Here is a 24,466-nt window from a genome sequence, read left to right as displayed (position 1 = left end):
GTGTTTTAATTACATGAGGGAATGACCTTGTGCTTAGGATATGTGGGCTGAGGTATTCAGGGGTAAAGAGTTATGATATATGAAAATTCGGATGTGGTTCAGCAAGAAAAAACAGGAAAAATACAGAGAGACATGTGGCAAAACACGGTGAGTCTAGACAAAGGGTATGCAAGTGTTCCTGGTTTCATTCTTGAAACATCTCTGTGGGTCTGAAATACACAGTGTAAAGAAAATGTTTAAGAGTTCTTGAAAAAGAAAAAGAGGGGCGCCTGGGTAGCTCAGTCCATTAAGCGTCTGCCTTGGGCTCAGGTCATGATCTCAGGGTCCTGGGATCGAGCCCCCTTGTTGGGCTCCCTGCTCAGTGGAGAGTCTGCTTCTCCCTTTCCCTCTATCCCTCCCCCTTGCTCCTTTGCAAAAGAAAAAGAAAAAGCCATTTTACCTTACAGATCACCTCATAGACTGTAAGGTGGACCCTGGACGAAGGTCATAATTAGGTATTTCTCACCGTGACTATTCACAGATGAGGCAACTGTGCCAGGAGAAAGGGGAGCCCTGGAATTCCAGCAGGAGCTTCTGGGATCGTTTTCATCCAGACCTTCTGGGGGTTGCTGACTGAAGCTACTGTCTCACGTGATCAGCCCTGCTTTTCTGCTATCTGGGTTCTCTCAGGATCTTTCTGTTCTCCATCTGTAGCTGTTCTTTGGTTTTCTCCCCTCAGCTCCTCTTTTAATGTCAGAGGTCCCACTTTCTGCTCCTTGACCTCCTGGGCTTCATTTTCCTCAACTGTAAAATGATTGCTGAGGTCTTCCCCCGTCTAAAACTGCTAATTAGGGTGCTTCACAATATCCAATTCAGATCCCTCCTCTTGACGTCATAGAGAGCTGGAACAGGAGGACTGTCCATGAGAGGTGAAATCAACCACTAATCATTGCAACCTATGTCCAGCAGGTTCTATGTGCCCAGACCCATTCACAGTGGTTAAAATTCAGAATCCCCAATCAAGCAGACTTATTTTCAAATACTGGTTCTCTCTGTTCTTATTTGCTCTGGGAATTTGGACAAGATATTTAATCTGCCTAGAAAACCTCAACTGCCTCATCTGTAAAATGGGATCCATACTCGTACTTATTCCAAAGGGCCATTGAGAAGATTAAATGAGATAATACAAAGTGCCACATAGTACGCACTCATTACAAAACACTATTTCTTTTCTTTTCTTTTTTTAAAAGATTTTATTTATTTATCTGAGAGGGAGAGAGGGCATGTGAGCACAGGGAAAGGCAGCACGAGAAGCAGACTCCTCACTGAGCAGGGAGCCCATCCCAGGGCTCAATCCCAGGACCCCAGGTCATGATCTGAGCCAAAGGCAGATGATCAATTGACAGCCACCCAGGCCTCTAGACAAAACACTATTTCCAAATACTATTAATAATATTCTGCTATTATTTAGAATATAAGAAAAATCCCTTTCATCCAAGATTAATCCAATTGAAGTTCCATGGTTGAAGTTATACACAACCAGATAACAGTGCAGAAAGGCAAGAAATTTAGTGATAAAAGCTGTGTGGCAGAGATGAACAAGATTTTAGTAGATGAGGGAGGAAGGCCAGTTTGGGCTGTGATTGGAATTATTCCTGGCTTAAACACGCAAAGTACTATCATGTATGGTACAACTTAAAATATATGTATTACGGGTGCCTAGGTGGTTCAGATAGATAAGCATGTGCCTTCCACTCAGGTCATGATCCCAGGGTCCTGGGATCAAGCCCCACATCAGGCATCCTGCTCAATGGAGAGCCTGCTTCTCCCTCTCCCTCTGCCTCCTGTTCCCCCTGCTTATGTGTGCCCTTGTTCTCTCTGTCAAATAAATAAATAAAATCTTTTAAAAATATATTTACTATTTTTGAAAATTTGTTAAATGCAAAATTAATATATGGATATATCTAACTTGTAAATATAATTTCGTGTAATGCAGACTTCGAAAAGTCTCCTTTATTGTCTAACCAAATCTCACCCTCCCCCCCAGATATAATCACTAGTATCACTTGGGATGAAGTTGTTAAAGTTTTTCTTCTTCTATTCATTTTTGTTTAAATAGCCTAAAGCAGGGTAATAAAGGATCTAGAATTTACTGTCGTAGTGGTTCGTTGTTCCTTTTATCAGTATGAAATCCCTTTTGTCCCTTTGATGCTTTCTGATTCTAATTTGCCTAGAAATACTGCTCTTCAGTCCTCTTTTGGTAGGTTTTACATAGTAGAGTTTTTATATGTATTTATTTTCAACCTTTGACATAGTTATGGTATAGATACATCATTTGTCAATAGTGTAGATCTAGGCCTTCCAGTTCTGGCCAACAATTGATGGTATATCAATGTCTATTTTGCTGTTCGTCCCATTACTCAGTTTTTAATTTTAAAAATGCATTTTTAAAATTTCCTAGATCTCTAATTGATTGGTTTTTATGACTACAGTACCCTCTTAGATTTGCCTAAAATTGGGATTATAACCATCTAAAAGTTTCTTCTGCTTGCTTTATTAATTGTGGTTCTCAGTTTGTTGAGTTTGGCGAGCCTTTCCATGTTGCTGATCCACTCAAAACAGATTCTTGTCCTGATTTCCTCCTGACCTGACTCGTGAATATTTTGTCTGTTTGTCATGGCCCCCATGATTGATTATGCTGGATGAAAAGGCTCTGCTTCTAGGTGGAGTATACCACTATCACCGTCCAGGTTTGGGAGTAGATGGTGGGCACAGTGTGTGCTGGTAGGCAAGGCATGACATCTTCTGGACATGAGTGATTTCCAATAGTCCTTTTGATCACTTCCTTCTAAGGACTGTGTTCTGTCTCTCCCATCTAACTGCTAGATTGACTTTACCTGGATTAAGACTCCAATTGAGCACCATCTAGCTGCTGCGGAGGCAGACCGGGAAGAGAAGTTAATGATCTGGCTTGTCTGTTGGCATTTTCCCAACCAGTGATCCAGAAGCCACCCCACCCAGGTCCTTGTCCACCCTCATTTTTGCTACCTTTAGGCTTAGAAGTACCCCACATTTTAAAGTAGTCCTCTCCTACATGGGTTTTTACTCTTTATAGGATAATTTTATTTCCTTCTGATCTACTGAAAACACCCCTTCTTGATTTCCAAACTGATTATGTGTTTGTCTTTAGATATATTTTCCCTATAACTTCTATGATTGTGCAGTGGGAAGGAGAAGTTACCAAATATTGTCAGAAGCCTATCTCTTTCTGAATAGACTTTAAAAACTGTTTTTCTTTTAGTTTTGTCCTCAAAGAATGGAGGAAATAGTGTTGCATTTATTTATTACAAGGAGTTATCTTTATATTCTATCAGAGTTATATTTCAACCCCTGGAAAGCATATTGCATTATAGAGATGTTCTTCTTAAAAGAGAAATCTTTGAAGAATGCCAAGGGTTATCTTGGCAGAAATCCACAGTAAACAGAGCTCTGGCTGGAAGAAATCACAACATGCAATCTCCCGGATAAATGATCCTGTAAGAGGAGGTACAATTCTGCCTCTGCCAGCACCGTGTGTGTACGTGCTGTGTGCGTGCACGTGTGCGCGTGTGTATGTGTCTGTGTGTGCTCTTAATAGAAAATTTTATTTGTAATTTCATGTTAGTTAGTGGCCAGTTATTGGCCAAGGCTTGAAATTAAATTAGGAAACAAGTACAATGAGAACTTGTATCCATCCCATGAGGGAGTTCCTCCTAGGAAGAAAGGACAACTTCTGCCTTTTCCTTCATAAAATAGCAAATTCAGCATTCAGGTTCTACTCTTTTATATATAAAGTGTAGGTTTCAGAAGGAACTCTAACCATTTACTCAGACTAGCAACACTGTGCTCTCCCCTCTCGAGCTCACTTCACTGATGGTTATTATTCATTCTTATATTCATTGCATTAGCTCATTTTTGCTTTGCAATGAACCCCCCAACTTTTATGGGACTTAACAGCATTTATTTAGCTCAGAAGTTGATTGGGTATTTTTCCATGCTAGGTTTGGCTGAGCTCAACCGGGCTTTTTCATGCATCTGTAGCCAGTAGGTGATCTGGCTAAGGACTGCCTGGGCTGTTGGCTGGTGGAGCGACTGGCCTGACTGGTCCATCTGTCTCTCATCATCCAGCAGGCTATGTTCACTCCTTTACATGGAGGCTGAGTTCCAAGAGCAGCCTGAGGGCAAGCCCCAAAGCATGAGCTCCCTTGTCTTCAGCTCACCTCATTCTTGTTTATGCACCATTAGTTAAAGCCAATCACAAAGTAAAGACTACATTCAAGAGGTGACAGAGTGAAAGAAATTTGTGACCATTTGTAATCTATCAAGTTATATATATATTTTTAAAGATTTTATTTATTTATTCATGAGAGACACACAGAGAGAGAGAGGCAGAGACACAGGCAGAGGGAGAAGCAGGCTCCACGCAGGGAACCCAGGTGGGACTCGATCCCGGGATCACACCCTGGGCCAAAGGCAGGTGCTAAACCATTGAGCCACCCAGGGATCCCCTATCAAGTTATATTTTAATTTATATTTTAATTAAATCTGTTAATGTAGCTTAAAGATTTCTCCACAAACTTGAAGGTATTAAGAAAAAAATATGCTGGGAAATTACAGCAAGTACATAGTAATTTTTTATTCTGAAGTAACATGAGATTGGGCAGGGAAATTGAGTTCTAGACCTGGTCCACCATTTTTTTTTTCAACATGATTTTAGGCAAATCATTTAGCTAGGGAGCTCAATTTTTCCAATATTTAAAATGAGGGGGTTGGATTATCTCTGAGGCCTCTCTACTCACTTTATTATTAGTAAAAAGAAAGTTGACATTTATCATAAGAGTTTATAAAAAAAATTCTTCTGAATTCATGAAAATATAGGAATTTCTACGCCAAGAATATGAGTTCAGGGTATTCCCAGATTCAGACTTTGAATACTTAATCCCCAAAGAAAAACTTTCATCTTCTCTTGGACTTTTTTCTATCTTTCTACTTGGTCTCTGACCAGATTTTTTAAGAGGAGGTCAAACCAATAAATTTAGGCTTAACCTTCTTGCCTTGCTATGCTGATCTGGTCTCCCACATCAACTTTGACCTCACATCAGACTGTGTCTGATACCTTCTTTTTATTCCTAATAGTTTGCTCCTAGTTCTGTCACACATTGATCATCAATAACCATTGGTTGAATGAATTGAATACAAAGTTGCCAGTTTGCATGGAGTAGAAGAAGAATATGTTCTTTCGAGGACTGTAGCAGCATATTTCTTTGGGAAACTGGAAACAGTGCAGGCTGTACCTCTAAGCCCAAGTTAGAGGTTTTCTACACTCAGGAAGAAACTGGTATGATTTGCTGTGGCCGTGAGAGGGGGGGAAAGCAGGTTGTTTGGTAAAATGAGGAGCTCCATCTTGCTTTCTCCAGGACACGAGTGAGTGGTCCCATTCTGTTTAGAATAGAATACGATGGTAAGGAAATGAAAGTTCAGCTACCCCCTGGGCATCACTGATCTGGAACATTAAAGGCCCTTGAACTACAGCTCTTTAGGGCTGAGCTTAGAACTGGCATCAACTCCCCCAGCAGCAGGAACAAATCCATTCATGCAGCTGTCTTGGTCTACATATGTGCACGCCAGCCCAACTTCCATCACAGAATGAGCACCAGGAGGGAGATGGGGAGGAAAACAGGTCATGTTCACCCTAGAAAACTAGCATTTGGATAATCAGCAGGGGATCAGAGATTTTTTTTTAAGTCATTGACTTTGCATCCAAAGTCTGCCACTATTCTGTCTTGGGTTTGGGCCAGAATTATCTCTGAGGATAAAAGATGGAAATAAGCAACCTCATATTGTATGGGATTTCTCCCATTTACCTTAAACATGTAACAACAACAAAAAAACCCACGTTAAATAACAAAGAAAAAACCCTTGTTATTTTCACTGACTCACAACAGAACTATGAAATTTAATGCAAGATAATTTATTGATTAACTCACTGAAGTAGTTAGTAAAGATCACTCTTGCAGGGGGGAATATATATGATTTGGGAAAAAAGTGTATTCAAGGGATTCGTGTTCATTTTAAACCTGGAAGTATGACTACTAATGAAAAATTGAGGCCGAAGCTTCTGATTAAAATTGATTTAAGGGTGGCCTTACCCAAGCCAAGGAAATGCAGTAGACATTCTCATTATCTCTCATGCTTGGTTGTTCTCCAATTAATTAATTAACCATTAATTGTTCCGCATAAGACTCTTGTGAGCCAGGAACCTGGTAAAGGACTGCCATTTTCATGGGAAAGAACGTGAGACAATGGGATGTAAAATGATCTCTTAAGTTATAGAAGGAATCTATATTAGCACTTGGCACAGAAGGTGCATCCTCCAGGCTGCTTCTTCTGCACCATAAGGGGGCTTCTCCTGAATAAGCAGATGGTTGCTCTTTGTTCTCCATCAAAGGCAGCCCTTTTAACTTAAAGCAGGAAGGAGTTAGATGATGCACCAAATTATCTGCAGCCTTTCCAGACAAGCAATTACGATGCCATATAGTACCTGGGTTTCCAAATCTTGCCTATTTACAAAGGGTTTAAAAAGGAGAGAGAAAAATGGGCATATAGAACCATACAATGATCTTTATCTTCTTATGACTGGCTGCATCTGAACTGTTTATTTCCCTGCCTTCTAAAGGGATCAAGAAATTTAAAGTGGAGAACGCATTTTTAGTACGTTGTGCAGGCAATGCATCATGAGTGCTCAGCCATGTTCACATTCTTTTTCAACATTTTAAAATATTCTTCCAAATCATCTTGAAAGATTGAAGTAAATGAATATTTTGGTGGATATAATACACTGCTAGGCCCAAAAGCTCTTTATTTCAAGATTAAGGAGACGAAGAGAAATTACAATCAGAATAAATCCGGAAAACCGAAAGGGGTGGGTGCTCTTAATGAGTTGGCAGATAGACCGTGAAATCCCACCCTGAAAAGCAGGAACAACTTGGCTCCACAGCCTTACCTTCATTCAGATTCATGGAAGAAGAAATCAACAGTGTTTGAAGTGCCTCAGAGCAAGAATGAATGTGACAAGCACCAAGGGGATTACTGAAAGCATGAATCCAGCTTTGTGTGGCAGGGTTACTGAAATCCACTTTATTCACTTTTAAAGCATTCAGAGGGGGGAAAAAAAGAAAAAAAATACAGTATAAGCAGATGTTTCCTTTTCAGTGTTTTTAGAAAACAGTCTGGGCAATTGGACACAGTTGCTTCCTTGGTCCACACAAGCCATCATTGTTCTACAGGTGGTGGACCGTTGGATCCCCATGTGGGAATTTGCCCCAGTGTACTTCCTCCACCACACTCCATGGGCATTCAGGATTTAGACGTTTTGTGAATCCTGATGTTGCTAGGGAAAAGAAACCTTCCAGCTCCAGTTTAGAGGGATGAAGCTAAGGTCCCATGACCTTGGCCAAAGGATCAAATTGTCTTCCCAGCTGTAACAGGCTGAGTAGTGTCCATGCCCATCTTACCTCCATTCTTGTGTTAAAGCCCTAACCCCCAGTATTTCCAAGCGCTTTCAAGGAGGTAATTAAGTTAAAATGAGACCCACCTAGAGTGGGCCTTAATCTGTCTGGAGTCTTTATAAGAAGAGATTAGGACACCAGAGGCAAAAATACATTCACAGAGCAAAGGTCACATGAGGACATGGTGGTCATTTGCAAGCTATGGAGAGAGACCTTGGGAGAAACCGCCTCTCTGAGGACTTTCAGTCTCCAGAACTATGAGAAAGTAAAAATTCTGCTGTTTAAGCCACTAGTTTGTGGTATTTTGTGAGGGCAGCCTGTGCAGACTAGGACACCAGCTCTTGATTGTGTCTGCTGTTCAGCACTGACCTGCAATTGAGTGGACTTCCTGTGTCTAGGCATGCAGTAGGAGCTCAAAATTACTTGCTGAATGAATGAATGGATGAATGAATGAATGAATGAATGAATAAAATTGACATCCCTCTTCTTCAGTTTCTTTATTTCTCTAAAACATGCATAGTGATAGTGATAGTAAGATCCAGTCTTGAGCATCATGAGTTTTACATTTCAAGCAGTTCCCATAGAACTTGGGCTATTTTTCTCTATTATACCCAATTGGTTTGCAGTACAGAAAATCACACAAATTAAAAATTGATGAGACAGGTCCTCTCACATCTGGCTCATCCTTTAATAGTTGGATTAGGTTGTCTTATGATATTCTTTACTTCCACCACTGTCCACCCCTGGAGTCCCAGTGAATGAATCAGACTCCAAGAAGTAGAACTTGGGCCCGGACCGTGCACTGGGGAGGGAGGAAGAAAGGCCAAGTCCTCGAATACTTCAAGTACAGTAAGTAGTAGAAGTTTCATGATTTTCATCCTGACGACTCTTCCACTATGGACTAGATTTGACTTCTCCTTGCTCACAAAATTTCCTCAGCTTCACACGGTCACCTCCCTCCCTAGGAAATAATCTTCCACAAGAAAAGCCCCTAAGTGCCATTCACAGGGCCAGGCTCTGGGCTGTCTATATTTCATGATTATGGAGCCAGCCTGCCACACACTCCATTAATCTCTCCAACCAGCCTCAGACTCGGACTGCATGGAAAGTGTATCCAATTTTAACCTGTCTTCCATGAGGCTTTGTTTATGCAAATGGCACTGTCTTGGGGAGCCCTGTGCCCTTTTTGTGTTCCCATGTCTTTTCCATTTCATCATTACATTATTTTTCATTTGCGACTTCTCATTGTTGATTTGCCTACATCCTGCATGCCCTTTAGGTCAGGAGCTTGTGAAGGCACACCTGACGTTGCTTGCTGTTCTTGTAACCTGTCCCCAGGTGTGAGCAGAGAGTGCTTAATAACTAAGTGATGGGCTGGGAGGTGCTGTTCATTGTCTATCTCTACCTTTGGTCCTTCTGCCCATCTTTAGTACTTGTATTCTTGATTTTGTTTCCCCTTGATGGTTTTTTCTGAGCTGTCACTCTAGTGGAGCACATCAAAACGGACAAGTATGCCATTGAGAGGTAAGCAGACAGGGAGAACGTTTGATGTTTTTAACTTTGAAATGCTGTGTGCCACCAGGAAAAGCCAATAGGATAATTTTAGCTGTACGGTGGGTGAGGAACACACCACACAAGGGATATATGAGCTCATAAGAGCAGCCATTACAAGAAGAACTAAGATGGATGCCAATAAAGGGAGAGAAAAGGGGGCATTTCTCCCAGCCAACTGTCAGACCCGAAAACCGGGGGTGCCAGGGAGGAAAGCCCTGACAAAATAAAGGAGACGGAGGCTGATGGCAGAGAAGGAGAGCAAGACATCTAGAAAGTGCCACTGGAGCCAGCCTTCTTCTTCTGCCAAGGATGCTCTGCACTACTATGCATGGATCACTCCCAGAACCTGGGACACCGAACAGCGAGCTCAGGTACAGAAGATGACTGGCCCCAGGGCTCCTCCTTGCTGATTAGAATTTCCTTCTGTGTCACATTTAGATCTTTCATCCATTTTGAGTTTATCTTTGTGTATGGTGAAAGAGAGTGGTCTAGTTTCATTCTTCTGCATGTGGATGTCCAATGTTCCCAGCACCATTTATTGAAGAGACTGTCTTTCTTCCAATGGATGGTCTTTCCTCCTTTATCGAATATTAGTTGCCCATAAAGTTCAGGGTCCACTTCTGGATTCTCTATTCTGTTCCACTGATCTATGTGTCTGTTTTTGTGCCAGTACCACACTGTCTTGATGACCACAGCTTTGTAGTACAACCTGAAATCTGGCATTGTGATGCCCCCAGATATGGTTTTCTTTTTTAAAATTCCCCTGGCTATTCAGGGTCTTTACTGATTCCACACAAATCTTAAAATAATTTGTTCTAACTCTCTGAAGAAAGTCCATGGTATTTTGATAGGGATTGCATTAAACGTGTATATTGCCCTGGGTAACATTGACATTTTCACAATATTAATTCTGCCAATCCATGAGCATGGAATATTTTTCCATCTCTTTGTGTCTTCCTCAGTTTCTTTCAGAAGTGTTCTATAGTTTTGAGGGTATAGATCCTTTACATCTTTGGTTAGGTTTATTCCTAGGTATCTTATGCTTTTGGGTGCAATTGTAAATGGGATTGACTCCTTAATTTCTCTTTCTTCAGTCTCATTGTTATTGTATAGAAATGCCACTGACTTCTGGGCATTGATTTTGTATCCTGCCACGCTACCGAATTGCTGTATGAGTTCTAGCAATCTTGGGGTGGAGACTTTTGGGTTTTCTATGTAGAGTATCATGTCATCGGTGAAGAGGGAGAGTTTGACTTCTTCTTTGCCAATTTGAATGCCTTTAATGTCTTTTTGTTGTCTGATTGCTGAGGCTAGGACTTCCAGTACTATGTTGAATAGCAGTGGTGAGAGTGGACATCCCTGTCTTGTTCCTGATTTTAGGGGAAAGGCTCCCAGTGCTTCCCCATTGAGAATGATATTTGCTGTGGGCTTTTCATAGATGGCTTTTAAGATGTCGAGGAATGTTCCTTCTATCCCTACACTCTGAAGAGTTTTGATCAGGAATGGATGCTGTATTTTGTCAAATGCTTTCTCTGCATCCAATGAGAGGATCATATGGTTCTTGGTTTTTCTCTTGCTGATATGATGAATCACATTGATTGTTTTACGGGTGTTGAACCAGCCTTGTGTCCCGGGGATAAATCCTACTTGGTCATGGTGAATAATTTTCTTAATGTACTATTGGATCCTATTGGCCAGTATCTTGTTGAGAATTTTTGCATCCATGTTCATCAGGGATATTGGTCTGTAATTCTCCTTTTTGACAAGATTTGACAAGATTTGACAAGATTCCATCAAAATCCTAGAGAAGAACACAGGCAACAACCTTTTTGAACTCGGCCACAGTAACTTCTTGCAAGATACATCCACGAAGGAAAAAGAAACAAAAGCAAAAATGAACTATTGGGACTTCATCAAGATAAGAAGCTTTTGCACAGCAAAGGATACAGTCAACAAAACTCAAAGACAACCTACAGAAGGGGAGAAGATATTTGCAAATGACATATCAGATAAAGGGCTAGTTTCCAAGATCTATAAAGAACTTATTAAACTCAACACCAAAGAAACAAACAATCCAATCATGAAATGGGCAAAAGACATGAAGAGAAATCTCACAGAGGAAGACATAGACATGGCCAACATGCATATGAGAAAATGCTCTGCATCACTTGCCATCAGGGAAATACAAATCCAAACCACAATGAGATACCACCTCACACCAGTGAGAATGGGGAGAATTAACAAGGCAGGAAACCACAAATGTTGGAGAGGATGCGGAGAAAAGGGAACCCTCATACACTGTTGGTGGGAATGTGAACTGGTGCAGCCACTCTGGAAAACTGTGTGGAGGTTCCTCAAACAGTTAAAAATAGACCTGCCCTACGACCCAGCAATTGCAGTGTTGGGGATTTACCCCAAAGATACAAATGCAATGAAACGCCGGGACACCTGCACCCCGATGTTTATAGCAGCAATGGCCACGATAGCCAAACTGTGGAAGGAGCCTCGGTGTCCAACGAAAGATGAATGGATAAAGAAGATGTGGTTTATGTATACAATGGAATATTCCTCAGCTATTAGAAATGACAAATACCCACCATTTGCTTCAACGTGGATGGAACTGGAGGGTATTATGCTGAGTGAAGTAAGTCAGTCGGAGAAGGACAAACAGTGTATGTTCTCATTCATTTGGGGAATATAAATAATAGTGAAAGGGAATATAAGGGAAGGGAGAAGAAATGTGTGGGAAATATCAGAAAGGGAGACAGAACGTAAAGACTGCTAACTCTGGGAAATGAACTAGGGGTGGTAGAAGGGGAGGAGGGCGGGGGGTGGGAGTGAATGGGTGACGGGCACTGGGGGTTATTCTGTATGTTAGTAAATTGAACACCAATAAAAAATAAATTAAAAAAAAAGAATTTCCTTCTGTGACCTAGAATCAAAGAACTTATCCTCTAGTCTTTTTCCAATGGGCTCCTAATAGGATTGTAGAATCATGGGATGTTAGAGCTACAAGCAAGTTAGGAGGTTTTCTGGTATACCACAGCTTGTCATTTCTGGGTTTGTTTTCTAGTATGCTTCTACTGAGACAGAACATAGATAAAAATGCACAAATCATGGGTGGACAGCTCAGTTTGTGTTTCATTATACTGACATCACAAGCACCCAGATTAGGAAGTACAATATCCCCAACACCCTCAAAATCCTCACTAAGCCCCTTTCCATGGGTGACACCTTCCTACTCCAGGTTATCTCTATCCTTTTTTTTTTTTTTTGGTTATCTCTATCCTGATTTTTAATACGATAGATCTATTTGCCTGGTTTTGAAATTTATATAAATGAAACAAAACAGTGAGGCCTTTTTTATAGTTGGCTTCTCTAACTCCACATTATGTTTATAAGATGTATCCATGGTGTTGCCTGTAGTGATAGTTTGTTCATATCTGTCATCATGTAATATTCCATTATGTGAATTTACATTTTATTCAATGTCTTTATCCATTATACTTTTGAAAGCCATATGGGTCGTTTCTAGTTTGGGGCTATTACAAATGGCACTCTGAACAACACAGCATGTTTGCTGTGTTGCTATCACTATTGAATTTGCATGTAGATAGGTGGAGTTGCTGAGTCATAAAATATGCCTATCTCCAACTTCAGTCGGTGCAATCAAATAGTCTTCCTGGAGTGGCTGTACTAATTTGCACTTCCACCAACAATATTTGAGCATTCCAGTAATTCCACATGTGGTGTTGTCTGTCTTTTCCATTCTAGCTCTTCTGGAATGTGTGTTATAGTTTGCTTTTGAGATTCAAGGATTTGCAGTAAAGAAGCACCTGGCTGGCTCAGCTGGTAGAACATGGTGCATCTTGATCCCAGGGTTATGAGTTTGAACCCACATTGGGCATAGAGTTTAACTAACAAAAAAAAAAAAAATTAGAGTAAGACTCTTTTTCCTTAGAGGAAACAGTCAATACATGGTTAGTATATATGCCTTTGGTTTCTGATGCCTAGTGCCAGAGCCATCTACAGGACTCTATTAACCGGGAAGTATTTAATGCCTAAAATGGAATGCTACAAAACAAGTGTGAGGCCTTCAATGAGCTCACATTCAACCTGGGAAGATAAGAATCCCACATATAACACTAACAGGCCACATCAAAGTCCCAAAGTGTTTGGGACTCATGTTAGAACTCTCTTAATGTTTGTTAAATATTGGGTATTAATTATTAAATGCAAACAGTAGAACCAGTACCTGAGTACAGAGAGGGGAGACATGAAAGTGTATATGCTGGGAGAAGCTTCAGGAATGAAATGGGACTTCAGCTGGGCCTTTAAGTGTAAGATATTTGCAGGTGGAGAAAGCTAGGAAAATATTTCCTAACGTTTTCCGGGCAGATGGGCATGTACACTCGTGTGTATATAACCCTGAGTAAGTGTCTTAATAGCGACACTTACCAAAATTGCCAGCACCTCGAAGAGAGTCTCAGGGATCAGCTCATTGAATGCTTCAGAGAGTTGGTGCCATCCTTTAGGTTTCAGATTGTCCTCTTATATCTTGCTTTAGCTGTGACTTCAGTCATTTAGACCGAAAGGGCAAATTGGGGAAATGGCAGGAGGGAGGGGCTGTATTGAAAAAATGATTCATATACTGTCATCCACTGTTCAGAGTGGAAATGGATTCCAACGAATCTAGTCCCCATCTCAGATTTTGAAATATTGAATTAAATCTCTCATTTCTTGAAGGCACTCAAAAAGTAGAAATGTTAGCACAATTACATGTCACTGGAAAGGTCTCTAAGATTCATTTAACTGGGTGGGTATCTCTTCTAACCTCTTAAGTTGAAATCTGACAGATAAGGCAAATATTAATTTTCACTTTTTGTGTTTAGGAAACAAGACCTTCCAGACATCTCCTACAGAGAAACTACATTTCCTGGGCCTTGCTTGTAACTAGGTGAGCCCATAAAACTAAGTTCTGTTCAAAAAGATGTAGATAGAAGTATAGTTTGAGACTTTTGAGAAGCCTACTTAAGAGACAGTGAGATACACCTCCTCTCCTTCCTGCCTGCTGCCAGGAATGTGGATATAATAGCTGGAACTCCAGCAGCCACTTTAAATCATGAGGTGATCTTTTGAATGGAAATGGAAAAATAGAGCAAGAAGATAGAGCAAAACAATAGAGGGAACATTGACCCATGAAGACTTTGTGGACCTGCCCTAGTCAGCTGTTTTTCAGTTGTATTTTATATAATACATCTCTGTGAGTTCAAGCTACCACAAATGAATTTCTGCTGTTAGCAGTAGAACACGATTCCCCACTGATGCAGATGGAGAGAAATGTGCGATCCATCTTTCCCAACCTATAGATTAAGGCTAATCAGTGGGTCCTGATGGTGTTCCCTCTCCATAGGAATCCCAGTGGAGAGGGATATGCACCTAGCCCCATGTTTGGCTCCCTGCACTACTCATGAATGTCACTATCTCTTCAGTTCAGGATTGATCTCAGGAACTGGGGAAAATAAGAAATATCTCCTCACATAAGACTGCAGACCTCTGTTATGACCTTTATATTAGAGACGCTCCTGGCCTTTGAGAGTTATCCAGAAATGTGAGAAAACTTTTCTTCTAGAAAGTTCAGGTGGAAGTTTGTAATTTCCAAAGTGAACACAGGAATACCTCTGGTCCTACGTGAATTTCAAGATATTTTCTGCTTCTGGGGTGCTTGAGTGACTCAGTTGGCTAAGTGTCCCTCTCTTGATTTTGGCTCAGTTCATGATCTCAGGGTCGTAGGGTCGAGCCCCACGTTGGGCTCTGCACTCAGCATGGAATCTGCTTGTCCCTCACCCTCTGTTCCTCCCTCTGCTTCTCCTCTACTCATGTGTATTCTCTCTTAAATAAATATTATCTTAAAAAAAAAAGAAATTTTCCACTTCTCTCATCAAGAGTAGAGTCTACATCCTCTTCCTTTGAACCTGGTCAGGTCTTTGTGGCTGTCTCAATTAACGGATGACAACAGAAGAGATTCTATGTGACTTTGAAGGCTGAATCATAATGGTAACACAACTTCTGCCTGGCACATGGGCTCTCTCTCTCTCATTCTCCTGCCACATGCATTTCTAGTTCTGAGCTGCCATGCAAGAGGTCCACTCCCCTGAAATCACAGTGCTGAACAGACCACACACAAGGAGATAGAGATGCCCAAGAATATCAGGCACTCCAGTCCTGCAGCTGTTTGCGTCTTGCCAACCCAGGTAGGGGACATAGGAGTGAGGAAGTCTTCGAGATGATTCCAACCCTGCCACTATCTGATGTGAGGTACCTCTCAAAGAGCTGTCTAGCTGAGCCTAGTCAACCAAGAGAGCTGTGAGAGAGAATAGTCAAATGATTATTGCAATCTCAAGCAACTAATTTTTAAGATGATTTTTCATGACTATAGAAAACCAGAGCAGCCTAACAGCTGTAGGTCAGGCTCTGAGGTGCCATTCATTCCTGCTCCACATTCCAGGCTTAGATACCTGCAGAAGTGTCCCTGGTCCTTCCCCTTTCACCTGAACTCCCCCAAGGATGAGGACTCACCACCCTGAAACAGCCAGCCTGATTCTCAGTGAGCTCTACAAAGTGAAACCTATCTCCCTGTGACTTCTACCTCCTGGTCTTTTTTTTTTTTAAGATTTTATTTATTTATTTGAGAGAGAGTAAGAGAGCATGAGTGAGGGGTGAGGGAAGAAAAAGCAGGCTCCTTACTGAGTAGGGAGCTGGATTTGGGGCTCAATCCCAGGACCACAAGATCGTGTCCCAAGCCAAAGGCAGCTACCTAACAAACTGAACCACCCAGCTGCCCCTCTACCTTCTCTTAAATGAAAGCACTGGGACTGTTCAGAGCAAGCCAGGTTCCCCCTCCACAAGCAAACTTTCAATTATATAAAGACCTCTTTCTTTCTTCTTATGAATTTTTGTTTCTCTAAATTTTGCTTTTTTTTTTTTCCTTTTCAGTGTGTGTTTAACTGCTTCCCCAAAGCCCCTGAGGAGCTAGGAGAAAAAGTGATGGGAGGCAAAAACTCTCTGTAAGGAAATATTCAGAGGGCAGTGATGTAATAGAAGATAAAAATCAAGATTTTATATGAATATTATGTATTCACTAGAATTATAATTATGCAATATAAGTATATAAAATAGATCATGAAGTAATACCCCTCCATAGAAACATTATATTAGAAGTGTGATATTCTGCTTGATTTTCAAAGTTTCCTATACTATCATTAAATTACCTCCAAAGAAAAATAAATAAATAAATAAATAAATAAATAAATAAATAAATAAATAACTTACCTCCAAAGAAGAACATGGTGTGTTGTGGCCTAAGGAAGGCAGAGATGCTAATGCTGAAGAGATATCCTGCCTACATATGTATGTGCCTCACTTTAGCTCTCAAAGGCTTTCCCTACACCCACAAAGATATAAAATGATTGTATTCATGCCCAGTCAGCCTGCTCAAGGTCAGCTGGACCATCTGACCTTTGGCCAGCTCCCAGAAAATCAGTTTACCCAAAACAAGTAAACTAAGATTCACTGTTTCCAGACTGTCCATAGTTTTTCTCTTTCCTTTCTCCTTTCCTCATAAATCCTCTTCCTGTCTTGGTTTATTAACAGCTTTGGATCATCTCCCTGGCAAAGGGTCAATTTGCATGCAAAAAATCCCTAAATATATCTGAATAATTTTTTTTTTTTTTTACTTTTTTTTAGCATTAAAATAAAGTCAGTCTGGCTTTTCATTTTCTAGCATCAAAGATACAAAGAAGCTGATCAGCACTATTTATTCCAGTTTATTTAACATTGCTTTCCAACTCTAACATTCTGCTATAGTCCACTCATTGTTCCTGAATATAACCTATGAATGCCTTACTTGTCTATTTATTCCCAGAGCTTCTTCTATGTGGTTTTCTTTGAGCTTCCAAGCTCAAATTCTCCCACTTCTCTGCATTCCACAGAGCCAGGGCATGTACCATTTTGTACATTTCATAAAGCGCCTCTTGGATCAGTTACGCTTTTGAAGTGTCTTCTCTGTTCAACAAGTTTGTCATGCCTGTGAGAGTGGAGATAGTGTATTGCACATGCCTGCTGTCCCCACCATAGAAAGCATGCACTTAATACATATTTTTTATTCCAATAGAAAGAACCTTTCTTAGTCAAACACAACCATGAGAAGAAATGGAATCTACCTTTTTAAGCACCTACTATGCGTTAAACTTGTAGTAGGTTATTTCCTATTACTTTATTTCATATAATCCATATGCTTTGACAGCATCCTCCTTAGGCAAGAGGGGCAAGAGAAGCGCCTCCCAGTCCACGGGGCCAAGTGGTTGTAACCACCAGAGCCTATATCCCTTTCCTTCATAGATTATGCTCTGGATCCAGGGACATCAGAATCCTCTGTCTAAATGGCCTGGGTCCCCTTTTTAGGGCTTCCACAGACCCCTTCACACCCAAGCACAGACCTTGTCCAAGGGGTAGCCTGTAGGTGACTTCTTGGGGAAAGGGCAAGGGCAAATTAAGGAGAGAAGAATAGAGCTTAGACTTGCCAACAGGACTCCAGAGAGTGAGAGAGCATTTTCCAGTCTTCCTCCTTTATGTGTGTACATATACATCTGAAAGCTAGGAACTGCTAGTCACAGAATAGGAGTGTCACTACTTATACCACTTATACCTCATCCATTCAGCTCTTTCATTGTAAAATACCACATACTCTGTTCAAAGGGTCCATGACCATCAGGATGGAACCAGACTTTACTGCTGGGATTATGCTATGTGAGAACAGGAAGGAGCATTGAAGAAACCATTAGGGGTAGCCATTCATTTCATAGATAAAGACACTAAAGCCCAGCAAGTATAAGCTGATTGTTCAGCATACACAGCCAGTAGCCTGAACCAGGGCCTTGACTTCAGGGATGTGCTGTAGCCAGCTTGTTCCAACTTGTAAGAAATCAGTTGTTAAATTTGCAGGAATTTTTCAAGCCTGTGACCATGGTAGGAGTATTTACATCACAGGAATTGGCTTTCTTCTCTCCTCCCCTGGAGAGCTAATTGTTAGACATTTACTAGAGCAGCATTGGCCTTGATTTTCTTTCCTATGTCTTGAGACATTGAATAGAAGCTTCTTAGGCTCTAGGCAGTTCTCATCAGCCAGTTATCCTACACTCCCTTGCTTCTCACTTTGGTTGAATGATTCCTTCATCATAGGGCTTTCTGTCCAGATTTCCCCTCAGAAATCTCTAGACTTGTCTATTCAACTATCTGCTTGACATCCCCACCTGGGCATCTCACTGTCATATGAAACTTGACCTATTCAAAATAAACACTGGATTCTCCAGCTGCTTCCTCCAGTCGGCTTATGCCTCAACACCATTCACTACTCCTCCAAAGATGTGCATTGGAACCTAGGAAGCATCCTTGGTTATTCCTTTTTTTCCCCTTCATACTGTGGGATTCAATTATGCCCCCCAAAATGTGAGCTGAAGTCCTTACCCCTGGTACCTGTGAGTGTGAGCTTGTTTGGAAATCAGGCCTTTGCAGATGTAAGTAGCTAAGATGAAGTCACACTGGAACAGGGTGGGCCCTTCATCTAATCTGACTGTTGTCCTTATAAGAAGAGAAGGAGAGACACAGAGAAAGACCCAGGGAGGCCACCATATGATGGCTGAGGCAGAACAATGTAGCTACAAGCTAAGGGACATCGAGGATCACTGGCATCACCAGGAGGTAAGAGAAAGACATGGAGTAGATTCTCCTCTAGAACATTTAGCGAAAGCATGGCCCTGTGACATCTTGATTTCAGATGTCTCTCCTCCAAAACTATGAGAGAATAAGTTTCTGTGGTTTTAAGCCACTTTCTTAGTGGTAGTTTGTGTCAACCAAGAGGAGAGGCAGAACTGAAATAAAAAGAAAGCATTTATTTGGGGTCTCAGAATTACAGTTCAGGGAGCAGAGATTCAGGTAGTAAACTCACATTATGTCGCACTAGGGAACAGAAGTTAGGAGTTTTTAAAGATGAAATGGAATGCTTATATAGGTTGTTTATGAAGATTTTGATTCGTGTTGGTGACAGAAAACATCTCGGTAGACATAAATGGTTGCTAAGGCAGTCACTAAGCAAAAGTCTGTTACTGAAGCAAGTTGCAGAGTCCTTGGAATATTTAGGATTTGGCCCCATTCAAAAGTTCATGGTTCCACCCAGTGAGAATGTGCAAAGAGCCCATTTCCTTAATGGCCTCCTGGTTCCATTTTAAAACCCCTTGATATAGCTGCCTCCATTTTATTTCACTTTTCACAATTATTACAGCAGCCATAGGAAACCAATACATCTCACAATCTCAACCCTCTCCATGTTCAATCTACCAGCAAGATCTCTCAGTTACATCTCTAAATAAAACTCAAATCTGTCTTCTTCTCTGTTACCATATTAATTTAGGCCACCCTCATCGTCAGCATGGATACTACTACCATTTCCTACCTGGTCCAGACTTGACTCCTCCAATTCATTCAGAAAGATCCATTCAAAGCCTCAAATCATGTTACTCTCTTCTTAAACATGTGATTTCCACTGCTCTTAGTATAGTGTTTGGATGTCTTAACATGGATTATAAAATAATACCTGATCTTTGAAACTCCCCCTCCCCCTCACTCTCCCTACTCCAGCTCCAGCTGTTTTGTTGTTGTTTTTAGTTCCTCAAATTTGGAAAATCCCTTTGCAGGAAGTATTTATTCTGCCTAGGGAGGTCTCCATTGTCCCCCTCCTACTTACTACCCTTCTAACTGCCTGCTCTTTACACCTTCAGTTCTATAAAGTCTTTCCCTCCAACTTTGTGTTTTTCCTTTCTTTCTTTCTATGGAAGATTGCATTTTTGATGATAGTCATAAATAAGATCTGCATATCACTTACCTTCTGAGTGCCCAAGACACTGTGGCTCTGAAGACATCCCAAATATCCTCAGAAGGGTACCCTCAGGAGAAACAAGTTTGACCCCTATGCCATCATCAAGCCCCCTGACCACCGGGTCAGCCATGAAGAAGACAGAAGACAACAACACACTTCTACTTGTTGTGGATGTCAAAACCAACAAGCACCAGATCAAACAGGCGTTGAAGCTCTATGACATTGATATGGTCAAGGTTAACACCCTGGTCAAGCCTGATGAAGAGAATAAGGCATATGTTCAACTAGCTCCTGACTATGATGCTTTGGATGTTGCCAACAAAAGTGAGATCATCTAAAAAAAAAAAAAAAAAAAAAAAGTGAGATCATCTAAACTGAGTCCAGCTGGTTAATTCTAAGTACAAAGTTTTTCACCATTAAAAAAAAAAATATATATATATATATATATATAGTCATATATATATGACTATAATAATATCTCCCTTCCCACAAGCTTTCTACAGTGTGAATTTGTTATTCCCACACCAAGAAATGGAATCCAATTTCCTTTTTCTTGAATCTAGGCTGGCCTTAGGACTCCCTCATTAACCAACAAGAAATTGCTTAAAGTTTTGTCGTGTGACTTTCCAGGCTAGGTTAAAAAATGTCATGAAGCTTCTGCTAATTTTCTTGAGACATATGGTCTGGAGGATCCTGGCCCCTATGTAAACAATCCAACTCCCCTGAGACCACCAGGCTGGAAACACCATGCATGGATGCTCCAGTTCCATGTGAGCTCAGTCTTTTAGCTACTCCTAACACCAAATGTATATGAAGCTGGTTGGATCCTCTACATCAGCCCAACCACCAGCAGAGTCCCACTGAGTGACTACAGTCACTCCAGGAGGAGTAGAAGAATCACCTAGCCACACTCTGCCTGAATTCTTGACCAACAGAGCCAATGAGACATAGTCTCATGCAGCTTGTTACGCAGCAATGGTAATGGGAATATCCCCATAGTAGGTCTTCACAAGCATTTATTTATTGGTCTGACACTTCTAAGAGATCAGAAGCTCCATGAGACCCACTAGCACATCTGTGCTGCTTACAATCACATCTTCAGTAGCTAGCACAGAATTTTCTAGCCATTCAATAAAGATAAGATTACCCCCAAAGTTTTATTCCTGTTTTAAGCTATTTAAAGCTTATCATTGTACAAAGATTTCTGGGATACCCTCTGCTGAATGAAGCAAAGGGGGAGCTCTTCCACTTTCAGTCACCTGTAATGAAATCTGACATTTGCAATTTCAGTCACGAGGAAATAACTTATAACTAATTTCTTTCAGACTTCTAAACTGACCAGTCTGACTTAGAATCTTCTACTGAACTGACAACATGTATTATGTTATATTAATATCTTTCAGAGGCTGAAGTAATTTGGTAACATTAAATGTTAGAAAGCAGCTTCCTATTAAAAGTGGAAAAATAAAAGCCTGATTAAGGAGAGACTTTTCCATAGCAATAAGAGATAAATATTATTTCTTATTTTTCAACATCCATTTTAATAAACTCATTAACCTATGTGATATGATGTTTCTGCCAGTGGATATTAGGGAAATTTACAATAGTTGAACTGATCCCCATTCACTTTAAACAAAATAGAGTAGGAAGTACTAGCCTCATTTACATAATTGTTTTGGATTCCCTAGACAGAAATAATTTCCAGGGTTGTCATGTCCAAAAATAATCTGCAATTCAAACTAGAGGCTTCATTTTTTTCTTTTTAACTTCTTTGTGATAAGAATCTAAACTGTCTGATGTTGTTAAATCTTGCCTGAACTGTTCTATACATATCTTGGTCTCTTGTTGCAAGATGATTCTGACCACTCTAAAATTAGAGTATGAGCATGACATTTCTTTATTTTTTTAGAGCCCATCTCTTAAGATATGTGAAAATGCTACCAACCACAGATTCTTCTCTCAGCTAGGCCTCATGATATTTTCTTATATAGTCATCTAATATATGTGCCCAATAAGTCTAGGATTAAGTTACTACATAAATGTCATTCAAAACATGGCTACAGTTGACCCTAATGTGGAGGTTAGGGGTGCTGAACCTTCTTGCAGTCGAAAATGCACATTTAACTTTCAACTTCCCCCAAATTTAACTACTACTGTTGATCAGAAGATTTACTGATAACACAGTTGATAAACATATTTTTATGTTATATGTATGATATATGGTATTCTTACAATAAAGTAAACTAGAGAAAGCTATTAAGAAAATAAGGAAGAGAAAATACATTTACAGTGTTGTACTGAATTTATTAAAAGTAATCTGTGTATACATGGATCCACATGGTATAAACTTGCGTTGTCCAAGAGCCAATTGCAGTTATAAATTGATTACTTTGATTTTCCATCAAAAGTAATGAGCCATCTCAGCTACATAACCTCTTATGCACTCAAAGACAGTCCCAAATTGTGGAACTACTCATGTAAAACTCTTGGAGTTTCTTTTTTTAAAAAAATATTTTATTTTTTTTAACTAATCTCTGCACTCAACATGGGATTCCAACCCACAACCCTGAGATCAAGAGTTGCATGCTCCACCAACTGAGCCAGCCAGGCATCCCAACTCTGAAACTTTCTAAGAATTATTTCTCAGAGATGGTTTCAATTATTATATAAGGCAGGACTGGTTATGCTATGTCACCTTAACAAATAACCCCTAAGTCTCAGTTAATTATTTCTTGCTTACGTGACATGACCAATTTGAAGTGGCATATGTGTGTAGGGGGGGTTTCTACCCATTGAAATCACTCAGTCACCTAAGCTTGACAGAGATCCCATCTTGGGATGTGTTTCCAAGATCACAAAGCCAGGAAAAAGGGCACTTGACAAATTGTACACTAGCTCTTAATGTTCCTGCCTAGGGGTGATGTGTATCTCATGTCCTCAGACTTCAGTAGCCAAAACAAGTTACAGTACTGTGACAATTTTCAAAGGGTGTGGAGAAGTGCAAGCTCTCCATGAGCCTGGCAGGAAATAAGAACCAGAATGTTTGTGCACTGATATAATGGTTACCATGAACAAGGTGACTCTGAGCCTCATGAACGGTGAAGCAATCTCTCTCTTCAGTATGGCATATAAATTCCAGACTTTGTCACTCTCACCTAAGATTTATTTCTAAATGGCCAGTGGAAGGCAGTTAAAATAAAGCTACAGAGAAATAGTACTTCCTTTGAAATAAACAGTTGATTTGTGTTTGCATAAGAAGATAGTATTCTGAAAAAAAAAAAAAAAAAAGATAGTATTCTGTATCTGATAGTAGCTCCGTGACCTCAGAGCTAATTATTGTGAGATACCGGATAATCTGTGGATTAATTCTCTTAAAGAGGAAATGCTTTGGATCTTACTAGTCAAACTATCATAAGGGACCATCAGCATCAGCATCACCTGGAAGCTTGATATAATTGTAGATTCTTAGGCTGTATCCCAGATTTACTCAATCAAAATTTGATTTTAACAAAACCCTTCGGTGATCCATGTGTACACTAATGTTTGAGAAGCACTGGATTGAGATATCTGGGGTATGTCCATGAAATCGATGATATACCACGTGTGAAATTCCATAACTGAAGTCCAACATTTAAAAACGAACTTTCCTTTTTTAAATTTGGATTTTTCCAATTGTCATAGGGCTGAGACTAAAAAAAAATTACGGTTTTAAATCATAGAAGCAAAACGTGCTCTACTTAAAAATTGCTATCTGCATAACGTTTTGCTTGTTAGGTGGCCCTAATGAGTCTGGCATCTTATTTTTCCAGTCTCAAAGAGAATGGCGGTTGTGCGACATTATTACCTCAAGGGAGGTCAGATGACACCATGCTGAGCACAACTTGCACATATCATAATACTGAGCAGTGAGAAGTTCAGGTTCCCCTCCTACCGCAGCCCCACACATTTCTTTGGATTAATTATCAGGTCTTCAAAGGCAAACTACTCCTTCCAAACTTTAAGGAATGCATATATTATCATAGCTTATCTCAGATTCCACCTGTCAGGGGGAGATGCTATTATTCTTGTGGGTGTGAATGACACCTCGTTATTAATATTAACACAGTGGTACATATCAGGAATGATAGTCACTTCTGTTTTTTTTTCCCCTGAAAACAAGAATATTTCCAAAAAGAATAAAATGTAAGGGCTGATGTGAACTGAAATAATCATACAAAATGATTTCCTCCCCAAATTGCAAAGGTGGGGTGCTTTTTAGGAAGTTTTAGCAAACAATCTCAACCAGCTAGGAAAAGGTAAACCTAATTTAGTACTCAACAATAATGTCTGGGTTTGTTTAATGCTTGTTGTGAAAATAATTTCACTCTACATAAATTTCTTAATATAATCGCCACCTGGGGAGAGAAAGAAGCTACGAACAAATCGTGGTACACCTTTTGGCTCCATCTCACAT

This window comes from Canis lupus, chromosome 26 (genome assembly GCF_048164855.1).
Source record: "Canis lupus baileyi chromosome 26, mCanLup2.hap1, whole genome shotgun sequence".
Taxonomy (NCBI): Eukaryota; Metazoa; Chordata; class Mammalia; order Carnivora; family Canidae; genus Canis; species Canis lupus.
The sequence above is the reverse complement of the archived record's forward strand: the minus strand, read 5'-3'. Positions refer to the sequence as shown.